The sequence below is a fragment of the Dipodomys merriami genome, unplaced genomic scaffold (assembly GCF_024711535.1).
Source record: "Dipodomys merriami isolate MVZ:Mamm:240054 unplaced genomic scaffold, mDipMer1.0.p SCAF_38, whole genome shotgun sequence".
Taxonomy (NCBI): Eukaryota; Metazoa; Chordata; class Mammalia; order Rodentia; family Heteromyidae; genus Dipodomys; species Dipodomys merriami.
In genome coordinates this window covers 239637-257453 of record NW_027205381.1, presented here as the reverse complement: position 1 = coordinate 257453, position 17817 = coordinate 239637, and positions in this window count along the sequence as shown.

Below are 17817 nucleotides of genomic sequence, written 5' to 3'. Positions count from 1 at the left end.
AATATCTGTGTCCTTCTGAAATTGTCACGTTGATACTTCATCATAATTCTGATGGAATTAGGTGAGGTCTTGAGAAGATGATTAATTCATGAGTGTGAAATCCCTACAAAGGCACTTGTGTCCTTCTAAAAGAGGAATGCGGAGGTTTTCCCTCATCTATCACAGGAGTCTACAGCAACAAGCATCATCTGTGAAGGCAGATATCAACCCAAGCTGCTGGCACCTTGACTTTGGACCTCCAGCCTCCAGAACTGTGAGAAATAAATTTCTATTACTTATAAATTCCTTAGTCTAAGTTAGTCTTTTGTTATAAAATACTGAACAAATTAAGACAACATATATTTTATGACTAGTTGAAAAATACCGATTCTTAAAAAAAAAAAAAAAAGATTCAAAGAAAGCTACCGTCAAAGTTGAGTATTAGCCACTTGCAATGTATTCTTTGCTTGGCATTCAGAAGCCCATTTTTCCCACCACTCACTACATTGGTCTTTTTTCCTGATTCCTCTGCATCTCCATGCTCAATGATCATTCCCTCAAGACCCTTCCATGGGTGTGTGCTTTTATCCATACTTCCCATGCTTCACTACCATATATCCAAGACAAAAGCCTAGTCATCTCATTTATATTTATCTTACCCCATCCAATCCAGTTTTCTCTATGTTTATTATAGATTTAGAATCTTCTCACCATCTCCACTGAGTCTAGCCTACAAAATTTTCCACCAAAATGATTTTTATAGCCATTGCCTATTTTCCTACGCTGCCTTTGTCACCTTCTAGGCTATTGTTAATATGGCATGTGGCAAATTAAAAAGGCCTATCATGCCCTCATCTACTCAAAACCCATAAGTCAAGTCATCTCGGTACTTTCCCAGGTGTGGAGCTTGTGTTTGATTCACTCCATTTCTTTCCACATACAAAACTGTCATAAAGCCTATACTATATCATTATATTAAATAAAACTTGGAATGCAGTCAACTGCCGCCAAGCGTCTTAATCATTATACAATCCAGTGCCTATGCATTCAGGCATCCATACACAATAAGCCTTGACTTCAGCTCTTCCTTGTTACTTACTCCCTCTTCCTCTTTTATGGCTAAGCTGGATTCTTTGTAGTCCCTTGAATGTGCCCGGCTTTGTCATTTCTTCAGATAATTGTTGGCCCATTCCTTCTCTGTGACAAAGAGGTCTTCACTGATCATCCAGATAAGAAGTAACTCCCTCCCCAATCTATCTACCTACTTTCTTCACTGCCTTCCTCATTGATTAAAAACACAACTTCCACGAGAGTTTTGAACACTCAGGCTATACTCAATAAATATTTGCTGGATTATTTACTTGGAAAATTAATGACTGAGCACTACATCATGTAGTTAAATGAGATTAACATTTCAGTTTTAATGTAGTGTGTGTTCTGAAGGGAGTAATGGGCTCTGAAGACTTCAGCAGCCACTCTTCCTAGGAATGCTTGGATCCACTACCTGTGTCTCTTTCTAGGCTTATCATTCCTAGAATTGTACAAATATTCCCTAACATTATGTTTTGGATCCCAAACATCTTCCAAAGGCCTAGCTGTGGAATGTTTGTTCCCCAATCCATAGTATAATTGTGAGGTTGTGGAGCCTTTAAGAAGATCAGCCTACTAGGAGAAAGTGATATCACTGGGATATAACCCCTGCTTCTCTCCCTCTTTGCTTTCTGGATTTCATAAGGAGAGAAGTTTTTACTGCCCTGTGCCATATCTCAATATGCTGCCTCACTGCAGACCCAAAGCAACAGTAACAACCAACCACAATCCAAAGGCTCTGAAATCCTGAGCCAATATGAACCTTTCCTCCTTATAAGTTGTTTGTTTCTATCTTTTGGTCACAGCAATAGAAAGCTACCTAACACAGTTAACATTGTTTGCAAAAGGAGAAGAAAAAAAAAACTCTCTTTAATTTTTTTCCACCTAAGTTGTGTAGTATTGCACCTAGAGAACTCAGAAATGGCCTTATTGTCTCCCTAAACAGGCAGTTTGAATGCATGACCATCTATCCATTCTTCACAGGGAGAGGCAAAAGGAAAAAAAAGCAGGAAGAATGAGGAACTGGCAATGCCATTCCACACCTTCCCTGATGAGGCATGCTAGTGAGCTATTAAAGGCCAGGGAGGCAGGCTCCCACACTGTGCCCATGTGTGCTCACCTTATTTTTTTATTTTTAGTATATATTTTTTATTGTAAAGATACTGTACAGAGTGGTTACAGTTACATGAGTAAGGTAATGAGTACATTTCCTCTTGAGCATTGTTACCCCCTCCTTTCCTTTTCCCCTACCATCCCTTTCCTTCCCACCTCCCTAGCTCCTCCCCCCCACAAAATTTGTAAAGTTCATTTTCAACATAGTGTCTTGACCCATTGTTACAATGGGTCAACTTTTATCCTTATTTCAGCATTTTGTTATTTTGCTTCCCCTCACCAAAGTAGAAAAAAGTATATACAAGATGCTGGGTAACTGAATCAAATACAGTGACAACAGGAGTTATACCACGGGGGAAGAACATACAAAAGAAACAAAAGAAACTCACATAATACATTATAAGTACTTTAAAACAACAGCAACAAAGAAAAAAAAACCTCTTGTGTCCCTATCTTGGGATTCATTTTGCTTATGTGCTCCCCTTCTCTTAGGCACATGTGTTTCCCTTTCAAGAATTGAATGGACATTTTATCATTCAGAAATTAAAATCTCTAAGACTGTGCTTTCTCTGAAGCCAGCCTTCCAAATTGTATGCCCAACCCAGGCAAAAGAGCATTCGTGGTCTCATAGGTCCATCCGCTTCTTTCGTGCTGTTTCCATGAAGCAGAAAGGAGACCTGTGGGTAAATGGAAATTATTGCCCATGTGGCAAGACTCTCATGCAGCTATAATTGAGTGTTACCCTGCAGACTTTGTTGCCTAGGTTCCTTACCAATTCAACTTTGCTCACTCCCTACTTCCACCCCCTGCCCTCTTTCCATCAGGTTATTAATTGTGGATCTCAGAAAGGACACTGAGCTTGGAATAGAGAGCAAGGGAGGGAAATGGAAAATGTTCAGTTGATATTAATGGGGAAGAAAATGTTACCAGCAGGTATTTTATTGTTTCAGTACAACACTCCTATTTCTTCAAACTTAGCTCTTCCTATGGTGGGTGTGTCTCCTCTGTGGTAGACACCCCCACAGAGCACAGTAGATGTGCCCTCTTTTCAAGTTTGGCAAGTTACTGAAGCTATGAGCACATGATGGAAAATCATCACGTGAAACCGGAGCTGGTTTTCTTAGGCACTTTGATCAACAGGGCGGAGTCCATGCTCAGCCCCCCACATTTGTAATCTCCATTCCCTGGGTGTCCTGCTGCAAACTCGTTACTGTGCATTCTGTCACCTGGCTTACATTTTCTCATGCTGCTTAAATCTATATGTCTCCATCAGCACCCCAACATTATTATATTAACATGAGAGGTGTGTTGAAGATCCACAAATGGCACTGTGAAGATGTAGGCAGGATGAAGAATCTTTCTGCTGATTTTAAGTACACAGTTACATAAACCTGAAAAGTGGAGATGGGGGTCAGACACCATCCTAAATCTTAGATACTCATCTTCAATTAATCAGCAAAAAAAAGGTGTGGCACAAGTGGTAGGGCATTGGTCTTGAATTAAAACGCTAAGGGAGAGTGTGCTGATCTGCCCACAAACCCTCAAAAAGTGCAACTGTAGAGATGTAGGGTTCTGAAAAAAAAGTATTTCAAGGGCAGCTGTATCTGGAGACAACCTCAGAGCACAGCAAATATGATAAGACCTGTCAACTGAGCCTTTTGCAATCTCATTGGTACCTTGTGGAGATGGTTTTAAGTCACTTTCATTTCAAAAGAAGTACAGGAGAAAAAAAAAACAAATTCTTGTCAGGTATTCACATGGGCACACAGGAACATGTTTGGTTCCAGCTGCTGTGCCCAGCCAAGCTCAGGAGAAACATGGAGTCACTTCCAATCTACAATTTTCTGCTGATGTTCACAAAAGCAATTCCCTAAGGGCTGGAAAGGAAATACTGTATTTACTCACATAATCCCCTGTTCTTTCCAAGATGCCAATTGCTCCAAGAAAGCAAATTAGAAGGAGATGTTACCACAAGTACTTCTGAGGCTCTGCCAGCCTTGTGGCCAGGAGCCTGAGAGATAGAAAGAAAGAATGAACAGACACTGCTCACAGAATAGGCTATGAATTAACTAGGGTAAATGTTGACCTCCTAACTGTTGAGAATCACTAGTGACTGCATAATGAACCCACAGAGGGCAGTCACTGTGGCACTGAGTGACAATGTAAGCCCCTGAAGCTGCAGCAACTCAGGTCTCAGGAGGCCTCACTCCTTACTACCAACCTGCCACAGTGTCCTGGACATTTTACATCTTATTTATTTTTTATCATTTTTGTCAGTCATGGGGCTTGAACTCTAAGCTTGGGTGCTGTCTCTCGGCTCTAGACTTTGTTTTTAACTCTTAAAGTATTTTAAGCTCTCTAGGTAATTAGAAATTAAAAAGGGTTAGAGTCATACAAGCTTGGGATCTGCTCAAACGTATAGCAATTCTTTATTCTATAACTTAACAGGGAAAGGCTCAGGACCAGGCAGCTAGCCTGCTTTTTGAATGTTCTAGGTCACCAAATAATTTGTGATGGTAAATTTCTTACTGTAGAAGAATGCCAACTACAAGTTTTCCCCACACCCATGATTTTGTTTCCATGGTTTCAGTTACCTGTGGTCAATTACAATCAGAAAATATTCAATAGAAAGTTCTAGAAATAAATAATTCATGAATTACCCAATATTTTGAGTAGCATGACTAAATTATACTTGCTAATAATGAAGTTATGTCCATTAATTGCTTAGTAGCTATCTCAGTTATTGTAGATTATACTAGACTCAGGACTGGAACTACCTGAGATTTATTATATACAAGGGGTCTAGGACATAGACTCCATAGGCCAGCATTGATCATTACAATGAATGTAGCCAGAATAATAAGAATACAGAAGCTTCTGTGATATCTAATGAAATACTTCTTGGTCCAAGGTTACCAAGGGCTTTAAAGCTATCAATGAAGCCAAGGTGCCAGTAGTGAATGCCTATAAGACTGGCATACTCAGGAAGAAGAGACTCTGAAGGTCACAGTTCAAAGTCTTTGTGTCTCTATCACCAAAATAACCAGCAAAAAATAAGGCTACAGATATGGCTCAACTGGTACAGCACCAGCAGAACAAGCACATTGAGCAAATTAGAGGTTTAAAATTCAAATGCCAGCACTGGCAAACAAATAAACACCAAAATGTGAATGAAAGTGTGTGGAGACTTTTATTCAGTTGGCTGACAACACGTGACCTCAGTCATCAACTGTACCATACAGCAGACTTTCAGTACTTCCCAATGTGATCACTAGAAGTGCACAGGACCACCTACAAAGAAAAATTCTGTGTAGAGAAAACACACCAACCTGATCTAAGAATGCACCTAAATTACCAGGCCTATTTATCAACTATATGGAGGTTAAAGGGACCTATCAAATGACATCAAATGGAAATAACCCGTGCAATCCAGAATGTGTAGGAACACTACAGATGAACCAATGAAATGCCTTCCGCTAGTCATTGGCATGGAAGAAAAGGAGGAGGGAGATAAAGGTAACATGAGCCTTTTTTTGACTATATTAGCCCCTGGCAGTACATGGGACATTTAAAGATTTTACTTGTTCACAAACATCTCTGCAAATACAGGAGAAAGAAAGCATGAGTTTAGTATTAGACAACACTAAACTGCTATTAAAAGCCCATTATTGTGGAAAAGCTTCTTTTTGTTCACTGTACTAGCTGAATTTTATTTGAGTTCATATATATGAGAGATGCATACTGAATGCATACAGATGAACTTTATGGCATCTTAGGTTTGCTTAAAATGTGTCTTTATTTTTAAAAAAAGCAGAGGGGATGAGAAAGTGTAGTATGAATTCACATAATTGATGAAGACAGGTGAGAGGTGCTAAATTTCTGTTTGAAAATGTTCATTACAGAAAAATGAAAAAATAACCTTTGCAATTTAATTAGTAGCTGTATGATATTGGACAAGTTCTAAATTTTCTGAGTTCTGATTTTCTCATCAACAAAACAAGGATAATAGTGTTTTCTCTCTCTTGATTGCTTTGGGGATTAATGAGTGTAGCAGACCTGAATAATACCAGACTCCCAGTAAGTACGTAATAATGTAAAAATCCCTGTAGGTGACAGAAAAATTCAAACATTTTTTTAAATACTGGTCCTTTTTCAATAGAAAAATTGCTTTTCAGAAGTGCTTCAGGCAGGCTTTATATTGAGCCTAAGCTTAAATACAACCTGGCCTCCTGGGCACTGCTTGAGGACTTGCATCCTGTCTCACTCATATCCAGTAAATAATCCACAAGGCACCTGTGTACTTAGGGACACTGCCCACGTTTATTGAATGGCTGACAATGAATGAAAGATGATTGATGCTTGGTCATCAGAAGCCTGGCTGATGAGCAAGTGGATGAAAATATAAGACACAGACCAACAGAGACATATGATAAGGAAGTAAGACATATGGCATATGGGAGGAATGAACAAAGTCTCTGGATTAAAACAGAATAGAGAGAAAAAGTGCATGGTCCATCTTTTCAGGAAGAAAATGGCAAGATGCATGTGAGACAAGGACAGAGAAAGATCAGGATATTTAGAAAAGGAAAGAGGGAAACTGAGACAGTCAGGGACAAAAAGCAAAAGGGAAATAGAGAGCAAAAAAGAAAAATGGAGACAGAGATGACAGAAAGAAAGAGAGACAGAGAAAGAGACAGAGTCAGAGACAGAGACAGAGAGAGACAGAGACAGAGAGACAGAAAGAATGAGAGAGGAGAGAGAGAAAGAGAGGAGAGATTACACAGAGCAAGAAAACAAATACAGTCCTACTTACTACCAGGAAATAAAGCACAGTCCCGTACCCCTGAGATAACAGAGCCATCATAGAGGTTGGAGTTTTACACATTGCAGACTGAGAGGCAGTTAGATCTTTGATCAAGACTGTCAAGAATTCCTGATAAGTTGAATTTATCTAAAACTTTTGCCACTATTGTTTTTAAGTACTTTTTAAACTTTTATATTTTTAAAATTATTTTATTGTCTTTAGCTAGTTGTACAAATGAGTTGCCATTTAGTAAAGCAGTTTATGAATACAATGCATTTTGATCAATGTTACCCTGTTTAACATTCTCACCCATCTCTCCCAACACATTCCTTCCTTTTTTTTTTTTTTTTTGCCAGTTCTGAGGTTTGAACCCGGGGCCTAGGTGCTATCCCTGAGCTTCTTTTGCTCAAGGCTAGCACTCTACCTCTTGAGCCTCAGCACCACTTCCAGCTCTTTTTTTTCTGTGTAGTTTATTGGACATAAGTTTCACAGACTTTCTTTCCTAGCCTGACTTTGAACCAAGATCCTCAGATCTCGGCATCCTGAATAGCTAGGATTATAGGATTATAGTGCCTAGCTATTTTCTTAATTTTGTAGGATATACATTGAATTGCTGTGAGAATTAAATTCAGCATGTGAGTTCATGAGTTCAATGAATCTTAATGTAGAACCACATTCTCAAATACAGACAGTGATAAACTGTTGAAGAGACACATTAAGATGAGAGTAGAGACAATAATAAGAATCATAAATGTTTGGGAAGGAATATTTAGGATCTTTCACAAATACAAAAATGCCATGTGTAATGGGAGAAAGAGTTAAAGCTAGAATATTAGGGACTTTTAATATAACAGCTCACATAGATAGATAGATAGATAGATAGATAGATAGATAGATAGATAGATAGATAGATAGATAGATAGATAGATAGATAGAGACAGACAGACAGACAGACAGACAGACAGACAGATAGGTAGGTAGAGGTATAGTTATACATAGATATTCATTTTGCTTCAAGCCAAAACTGGATCCTTCAAGTTGAGCTCCATGAAAGGAAAATAGCAGTGTGATGGAAAATATATTATGGACAACACATCTCTTTATAGAGAAGAGAACATTTTTTGAAAGCAACATGAAAATCAGAAATGAGAGAAATCAAAACTATTAAGTTTTATTAGATGCCAGTGGTCATGCTTGTAATCCTAGCTATTCAGGAAGCTGAAATCTGGGATTATGTTTAGAAAGAACCCCAGGTAGGAAAGTCCATGAAACTTTTATCTCCAATTAATCTCCAAAAGAACTGAAAATGGAGCTTGTAGCTCAAATGGTAGAGCACTAGTCTTGAACACAAAAGCTCAGGGACAATGTCTAGAACCTGAGTTCCAGCCCCAGGACTAGCACAAACACACACACTCACACACACACACACACACACACACACACACACACACACACACACACACACACACACACAATTGCAGGTTTCAATTTTTCAAAACACTAAGCCTTCCATTATAAAATGGTAGAGTGTTTATGAAGTCCAGTTAAAGGCAACCTGTTTACCTTGCTTACCAGGGAAATCCTGTGTGGTCTAGCAAATGCCATGTCTCAAGAATGTTGAAGCGTAGACAGGAGCAAAGGAGCCCATTCTTTGCATATCATGTCAAAAACAATTGCTGATAAATGTGGATATAATCTGGAGTTGTCTGAGGCTTTTGGAAGCTGGAAGCCTTTTAGGAGATCTGATAGATGTAACATGTCAAACCTAATGGCAAATGAGTTCAATTTCAACCAAAAACAATTAGTCAAGGGAATAAATTAACATGAGATGTTGTCAAATGCAAAAGTCATGCTCATTTGCAAAGATAAAACACTTTCACTGTTATTGTGAAACTTGCTCCTTTGTTTTGAGCAAGGCCTCTGTGACATAATTCCCTTGCTGACTCAAAGGCTTAAGAAGAAGCTGCTATGATTTCTCAAGTAGACCACACACAACCTCTCTGGCCATGCTCATCCAGCTCCTATTTACTTCTCATATGTTATCTATATGACACTTCAAAACCACATCCTGATATACCTTGAATGGATAAGATTTTCACCTCTGGCTATGTATGAGCTCCTGGGCAGCCTTCAGTCCCAGAGCCTTTCCCCATTTTCCCTGGCTGCCTTTCAGTTTTCCCACTTTTTTTCCTTCCATCTTGTTTTTTCTCCCTTACTTGCTCCTTAACTTCTGGCATGGTTAAAGTGTCCTCATCTTTCAGCTACAAGGGTAGATCTCATGAGTCACACTCCCAGGTCATATTCCTGACTTCCCTGATGATGCCAACTTCCTTTGAGCTGCCTGGAGAGCTCAGATATAGCACTCACCAAAGCCCTGTGTTCTCATGATACTTCTTCAAGTCCTTGCATCCAGGCTTCCTAAGCTACCACACTAAGAAAATTTATCTTTCCATTATCACGTTGATTCTCCATCTTGCTAAATAGAACAGTCCCTTCTCTGACCCTTGGTGTGCCAACAGTATTGAAAACAACAACAATTGAAAACTTCCTTCATCAGAAAATAGTTATTCCTCCCCCAAATGAGAGATCTCATTGTCCCCCAGTTCTATTAACTTCTATCTTTTCTTTCTGGAGAATGCTGAAGTAATGTTGAAGCACAGTGATTCAAGAACCAGACTCCTTATTCTTCTCTATCTACCTTCTCTCCTTGTGTGGTTTCAGCCAATCCTTGTAGCTCTATTTATTATTTATTTGGTTGGTTGTTCACCTAGGTTTGAACTCCAGGCTTCATGATTGTGAGGCAGGGACTCTACCACTTCTTTCTTTATTTTCATTTTATCTTTAAGTAGCTGTACAAAGGAGCCGTGATTTAACAAAGCAGTTTATGAATACAATGTACTTGATCAATGTCATTCCTTTCAATATTCTCATCCCCACCCTACCCACCCCTTTCTTCACTCTTCTTAATTTTGTAAAATATATGTTGGATTCTTGACTACATTCCCCCCCTCTTCTCCTCCTCATTCCCCTACTCCTTTCCTCCTGACCCCACCCAACCCCTTTTGAATACTTACTTCCTGGTTTTTTACTTTGCTGAACTTTGATTTTGCCTTTCTAGGGAACTACACTATTTGAGATTGCCCTTGAATCTACTATATTTCAGTTAGTACATGTGTATACACTTGCATACCCAAAATATTTACTTATAAGTTTATAAGCTAAATCTATCTTCCACATGGAAAGATAGATGCATCCTTTGTCTCTCCTGGGCCTGACTTAGTACACTTAACATAAATTTTTTCCAGATGTTTTCATTTTTTTATAAATGGGATAGTATCATTCTTTCTAATGGGTGAGTAAGATTCCACTTCTAAGTCATGCTGCCGGTCCTCCTTATTGCTTTACACACTGGTCTTTAACATACCAAAAGCCATCATTTATACCCAGTTCCAGGCATCCTCACTGAGCTCTTTATTAGTCTATTCCCCTATGTCAACATCTTCTCTTGGTTGTAAGTAGTCCTTTCTGATTGATTCAATCAATTGACTGGAATACACATGTAGTTCTACCTTCAGTTTTTCTCATTTTCAACAAATGTTTCTACATCCATTTAATTGCTCAAACCAAAACCTAGGAGTCATCCTTGTTTCTGCTCTTCTTTCTTTACAAACCCTTGACATTCAGCTCATCATGGTGCTTACTTGAAAACATGGTCCATGTCTCACAGTCTCTCTGAAACTCCACAGCCAACCATACCTTTACAGGTGGCTCATGTGGCTTTCCTGGTTAAATATCTTCTATAGCAAATGTAACTATAGAGACAGACAGACAGATAGACAGACAGAACAGAGACACAGAGACAGAGACAGAGAGGGAAATTGTAGTGAGGGCAAACCCAAACCGCAGCCCACAAAACCCTCCCTTCACCTCTCTCTCTCTCTCTCTCTCTCTCTCTCTCTCTCTCTCTCTCTCTCTCTCTCTCTCTCTCTCTCTCTCTCTCTCTCTCTCTCTCTCTCTCTCTCTCTCTCTCTGTCAAGATATAGCACATAGAACACAGCAGATGAGAAGGAAAGTGTGTACTATAAGAGGCAACTCATAGAAAGTCAATCATAACTAAAAATTTAAAAACCAAGAACATATATAAGAGATATAAGATATGCAAGACTGTGGTTGAGAAAGAATGTAACAATAAAATAATTACAATACATTGAATATGATTTTCTATAGAAACTAGAATGGGAGATGCACAATGGTGAGGATCCATTCAGTAGGAAACTTCCAATTCTGGCTTGCGAATCTCTAATACAATTTGACTTTTAACAAACATACATCCATTATTTTTAATAGCATTTTGAAAAATGTGCTGAGTAAAAGGCAGAGAATGAAACATGTAGAGATATGACAGGAAGAAGCTAGACCTATGGAATGCTCCAAATACAGCAAAGAGCCAAGAGCATGATTGGGATCTGAGTGAGGAGAGTTAACTTTAGGGAAGAGGATAAACTGTGCATTCACCACTGTTAGTTGCCTTGGCAACTGGACTTGCTATTAATGATCATGATTCTCTAATGTGAAAAGGCACAGGTAAATTAAGTAAATAGTAATGGGTTAAAGAAATGATGACATGGGCAGGCCACACATGACAGGGCTGTTCCAGTCAAAGGATGAAGTCATAAAGAAAAGAATCAGAAGCCGAAATGAGTCTGCTCACCAAGAATATCCTGGGCACTGAACATATATTGTATTTCCCATCTTGGTCAATCTGTGGTCTGCAATAAAATAAGTATTTCACAACTCCATGCAGCCCATCTATGTGGCAGTCACTGTCATTGCCCTTTGAAAAAAGAGCATAGAGAAGGATGATTGAAATTGTGCTCTTCCCAACTGCACACCTATCCCCCACCCCCAAATCCCAAGACTTGATTAGCAAATATTCCTCGAACAAATAAATGAACGGATGGATGAATAGACAAAGGCCCTTTGAGAAATGTGGTACAGCCCACAACTACCTCCATGGCCAGGGTTTGAGATTTGCAAAAGGGGATTACATGTTCTCATTTGGGATGTTCTTCTTGGTATCTTGGGTATCTGTCAAGCGTGAGGCTTAGCAGGATGTGAAACTTGATAGAGTGGTTCAAAGTTTGAGGGAGCTGTCATTCTCCCTGTGGAAAGTCAAAAGTTAAATTGGAGAGATGACGTTTGGAGATGCAAAAGCATCCATGTACAGGGACACATCTGTACAGGCTCCACACAGGCCGCCTCAGTGCTGTCCAGAAAAATCACCCACACCACAATTTGAAGGGCAAAAACATGGCCCAACAGCTTGAAAGTGCCCCCCTTTCTAAGCTGTCTTTACTCTAAACATCTTTACCATATTTGTCAACTATACTTCCTAGAACTTCCAGAAAAATCTCTGTGTATATTCAAATGTATTATGTATAAGGACAAATATATCCGTTCATCAAGGGGTAAAGATGGTTTGGGAGAAAGGGAATCTCATTTATTTAAAAATCTTTAGATTTTTCCCCTAACTAGTTGAGGAGATTTATGAAAATTATCTTCACTGAATCTCCAATTATTAATTTATAAAATATAGATTAAAGCCAGGCACTGGTGGATCATGCCAGTAATCCTAGCTACTCAGGAGCCTAAGATATGAGGCTTGCAGTTCAAAGCCACCCTGGGCAGAAAAGTCTATGAGACATCTCCAAAAACCTACTCAGAAAAAGCCAGAAGTGGCACTGTGGCTCAAGTGGTAGAGCACTAACCTTGAGGACAAAAGAGGCTCAGGGACAGTGCCAGGTCCCTGAATTCAAGCCCCAGGATTGGCAAAAAAAAAAAAAGAGATAGATATAGATCAATTGATAGACAGATTAAAATGCTACATTCCCAAAATTATTGTAAGAACCAGAATGTTTGATAACCCATAAGCCAATATACAAGAAAGTGGTTTGTTTTTGTTCTTCTGTGGCAACTGTGTCTGAGTATATAGCTATGGGTTATATAAATTGGAATAGATAAATTGGAAAGGCTCTGCTGTATATTATAAACATGCTAAGGTATTTCAGTTGACAACAGTATATATTGTTTGAAGGCTCTGGCTTATGCAGATGTTCCTCTCTGTTATGGCTGGTCTTTCTCCCCATTCTGGTTTGTATGGGGTCTCTTCTGAACAACACAGGATTAAAGTGTAATTACATGCCCTGTGATTCCAACCCACCAACTCATAGATTCTTCTTCGTTTGCACTAGGACAGAGACTATTCTGTGCCTTATCTCATTCCACTTAGATTCTACATATTGTATCAGATTTTATTTCCATTCATTAAATATTTCTTGTCTATCTTCTAAATTCTTGACTTTCTTAAGAAACTCATCTTTTTTTACCCCACAATCATGTTGTATTACAAGTGTGTTTACAATGTTGTCTGAACCAACACCTAAAACATAAAGCCAAAAGACCATTTTGTTGAAAAGTACTTCTTAAGCAGCCACTCAAACTGTCAGGAATGAAATTTGTTCACTTATCCTACATCCCCCACCTAGATGGACTTGTAAACCTTCATTCATTTACTACCTAGGAAACTCCAGAGTTGCTTGTGAATAATTATTTTCAGACTAGCAATATCAAATTGATTTGAAATCATGTTCAAATCTCAAATAAATGTACAAATTCTTAAGAAAAAAAAACATAGGTTGGTCCACCAGGTCAATATCCCTGACTCAAAATGTCAGTGAAAGTTGTCACTTCTAAAGGTAATAATAAGTTTTCTATAAGAAATGGAACACTTCAAATCAATATATATTATATTAAAGCTTTGTTTGGGGAAGTTTTTTTTTAACAAAACATCAAAAGTGGAAACAAAAGTTGTTTCAAACACATGCATCCTGCATCCCTGGAGAAACGAAAGCCTTTTTATCTGTGGATATTGACACAAGGAAGAGTCTTGAACAAAAATAATGAAACCCAACTATAGCATCCATAACAAAGTGGACATTTGGGCTTGTTTTTCTGGGAATAGTAGCTGAACCACTTAAACCCCAGCCCATGTAGTTTAACACACTATCCATAAAATAAGATGCCACAGGGAGAAAGCAAGACTCAGCCAGCCATGAAAACCCATCTCTCATCTCATCAATTAGGTCACCCTTCCTAACCAGCCCCATTTCACTAGCAAAGGCTCTAGAATAAATTTCCTAGAATTCTATTTAAATCAGGATCCAGCACATGCTTTCAAACTTGAATGAGCATTTGGATCTCTTGGGGAAATCTTCCTGAAGTGCACTTTGCTGATTCCAGATGTTCAAGATCTACATGTCTCAACAAGGTGTGAGTGGCTCTGATGATTCTGGTGCCTACAGTTAGATGTTGAAACATCTTCCAGCTATTCGTTCCTAAACAAGGTAATAGCAGACAACTTAAGAGTGAGGAACCAATGTGATCTGCTCCTTTACTTATATATGGAACTGTCACCAAATAGTCTCTGTATTATATTTCCAAGTATGTATATGATATATGTGGGTAAAATTCATACCTTTTATTACTCTTTTTATCCATTTTCTCCATTTTATAGTTAGGGGTTGGTTTCATTATATTATTTCCAAACAATCATATACTGTACTTCAATCATATTAACCCCATCATTTACTCCTCTTTCCTTTCCCTCTCTCTTTACCCAACTATGAACTTTTTAATTAAAATAACTTAGGAGAATAACTTTTTTCAAAATCTATGTTGTACTGTGTAACATTTTGAGGAAAAGATCCCCTTTTGTCTAGTCCCATATAGTCTTAGTTTCAATTGTCATTTTATGTAACATCAAGTTATGGGAATATCAAGGCCTAGCTGGTTTGTAACAACAAATCTTGTAGAATAGTCTGCACTCATCTGGAGGAATCTTGTGGATAAATCTGGTCAGTCCTGCCACTGAATCCTTGTATCCTCAAGGTCCTGTTGTTCTTTCTTGGGTTGCCTCCAATCCAGATGCTCTGCCAGACTCTCAAAGTCAGCAGGGCAGTCAGGCCCTAAGTTTTCTATATACCTGTCCTACAATGGGCTTGAATGGATTTTAGAATCAAAGAAGTTGCTGTGTTAATTTGTTTTCACTCTTATACCAGAATGCACTTGTTGGAACAATTGACCCCTCTACTATTTGGAAAGATGGAGAAGGGATGATTTGTAAAGAAGTTGGTATGTTTCTAGGTAGAGAAAATAACCAGAGAAAATTCATGCAACTGTGATATAAATTGTTTGGGCCAATAATCATGGCAAATTCCTTCACTTCTCACTTCCAAGTTAATTAATAATTGTTACTGTTGAAAGTTTCTGGGTTATAATAAATAGACATACCAGTTTGGTGAAGTGGTTATTTGTTTGACTATAGTTGTTTTACAAAACAAAAATCCCTTCTTTTGTCTATCCAGGAAACCTTTTTAAATCCAAAAGCCATTTTTAACCCATAACTTTTTAGCCTGTAGTTGAGACACAAAGGAGGAGGCTATAATGCTTGATAAGAAATGTACTCATTAAGTCTTTCGCCCACTTATTTATTGGGCAGTTGTTTCTAACGCATTTATAAGATTATTTCTTTGTTGCTTTGTATGTCCCTCCCCCACAGTGTAACCCCCGCTTTCACTATATTTGATGTCAGTATAACATGTGGAGGAGATGGGGACAAACAAGTCGTTTAAGGATTCAGGTGGACCTGTTGCAACAATGAGAAGTACAAAATGTCATCTCAAAACCAGCTTTACAATGTCGGTGTGGGGGGGGGGAGGGGGGTATAATTGGGTGGGGGGAGGGGGGAGGCTGGGAAGGGAGGTGAAGGGTAAACAAAGGAGGAGGCTGCAATGCTTGGTAAGAAATGTATGCATTATCCTGCCCATGTAATTGTAGCCCCTCTGTACAGTATGTTCTCAAATAAAATAAAATAATATTAAAAAAAAGAAATGTACTCATTATCTTGCCCATGTAATTGTAACCCCTCTGTACAGTATTTTCACAATAAAAATAAATAAATAAAAAGAAAATAAATTTGTCTACGCTCACCTTCTATGAGCATTACTTAGCCATTACTTCTACTCCTATGCCTGTGAATGACAGCCAACCATATCTTTCTCTAAAAGGAATGACTCTTTCCTCTCATAAAACAACAATCACAAAGACACTGAAATGGCATCATACAGGATAAAAAGTGAATATCAAAATCAGAGTTACACCTTAAATAATATAAATATATGGTAATTTTCTCAGTGCAGCTTTTCAAATGCAGTAAAGAAAATTCACAAGTGGCAAATGATCAAAAAGCATCCTGACTTAGGTAGGTTCTTTGGCAAGTTTGTGCAGATGCTAGTGCAACATACTGAGCTGGAGGGGCCATGTCTTCTTCTACACATCACATTCCAGCCAAGACAACAGAAACATCTCCAAACCTCGTTAACAGGGGTCTTTCCTCTCTAACAAGGTAAATTTCATGAGCTATGACCTTCTCAGTCTCATGATCAAATAGAAATCAGTCATGGTCATAATACAAAAGGTAGCCCACTAGCTATTTATCTTCTTATCTAATTTTAATTTACCCAATGTTTGAAATAGACTGGGGTATTTTGTTAGCCTTATTAGAATTAAAATACAATTGGATCTCCTAACTACCCTACAAGCAATAATCAATCACAGTCAGATCAAAGGCTTTAAATAAGAAAAAATCAAAAACTGCAAACAGTATAAAATAGTGGAGAATATTTTATACCTCATTCAGTGATAGATTTATTAGAAGGGCATGACAAGGGCAAACTTGGAGAGAGCAATTAATATATTCAACTACATCCTAATTTTATAATGTGTCTTTATAAAAAGAACCATTTGAAGAGCATAAAAATAACCTATTAGAAATCGTGAAGACAAAATTTGGAATGCATAATTTGGAATGCATATAACCCTCAAAGTATTCTTGTCTGCTGTATGTAAAGCAATCTATAGTTCAATTAGGGAAGACCCAGATATGGGTAATGGCATCTACAGCAAGGCTTCCTCTAAGTACAAGTCTCTGGAAACAGCCCTCATGTACATCAATGGAAAAATTGACTGAGGTCTTTGGAGCTATTTTAATAGCAAAAAATTGAAACAATGAACTGGAACTATTATCTTTAAATATAGATAAATACCATAAACATAATGTCATATATTTTTAAAGAGAAGTTACAAGTAGATGCATTATGATGTCAGAGCAATATTAAAAATGAGCAGCCGTGCTCTACATGTGATTTTCATGGTGATAATGAAATAGGAAATGTACAGCCAGACTCTTTCTGGTGAAAGAAAGAATGCTGACAGGGGAAGGGAGCCTTGAAGCAAATATGTAGGCAATGTTTTTGTTTCTATTTTGTGGTAGTCCTGGAGCTTGAACTCAGGGCCTGAACACTGTCCCTGGGCTTTTTTATTTTGGTCAAGGTTAACACTCCACCATTTCAGCCACAGCTCTACTTCTAGCATTTTGTGGTTAAAGAGAGATAAGAGTCTCACAGACTTTCTTTCCTGTACAGACTGGTTTTCAACTTTGATCCTCAGGTCTCAGACCTCTGAATAGCTAGGATTACAGGCATGAACAACCAGCACCTGGCTAGCTCTGTTTTGTTTTTGTTTGTGAGTTTTTTGGGGGAGGGAGTCTGGTCTTGGGCCCTGCACTCTGGGCCTGGGTGCTGTCCCTCAACTCTTCAGCTCAAGGCTAGTGCTCTATCACTTGAGCCACAGCGCCACTTCCGGCTTTTTTCTTTTTGCTTATGTGGCGCTGAGGAATCATGCAAGGCAAGTGTTCTACCACTGAGCCACCTTCC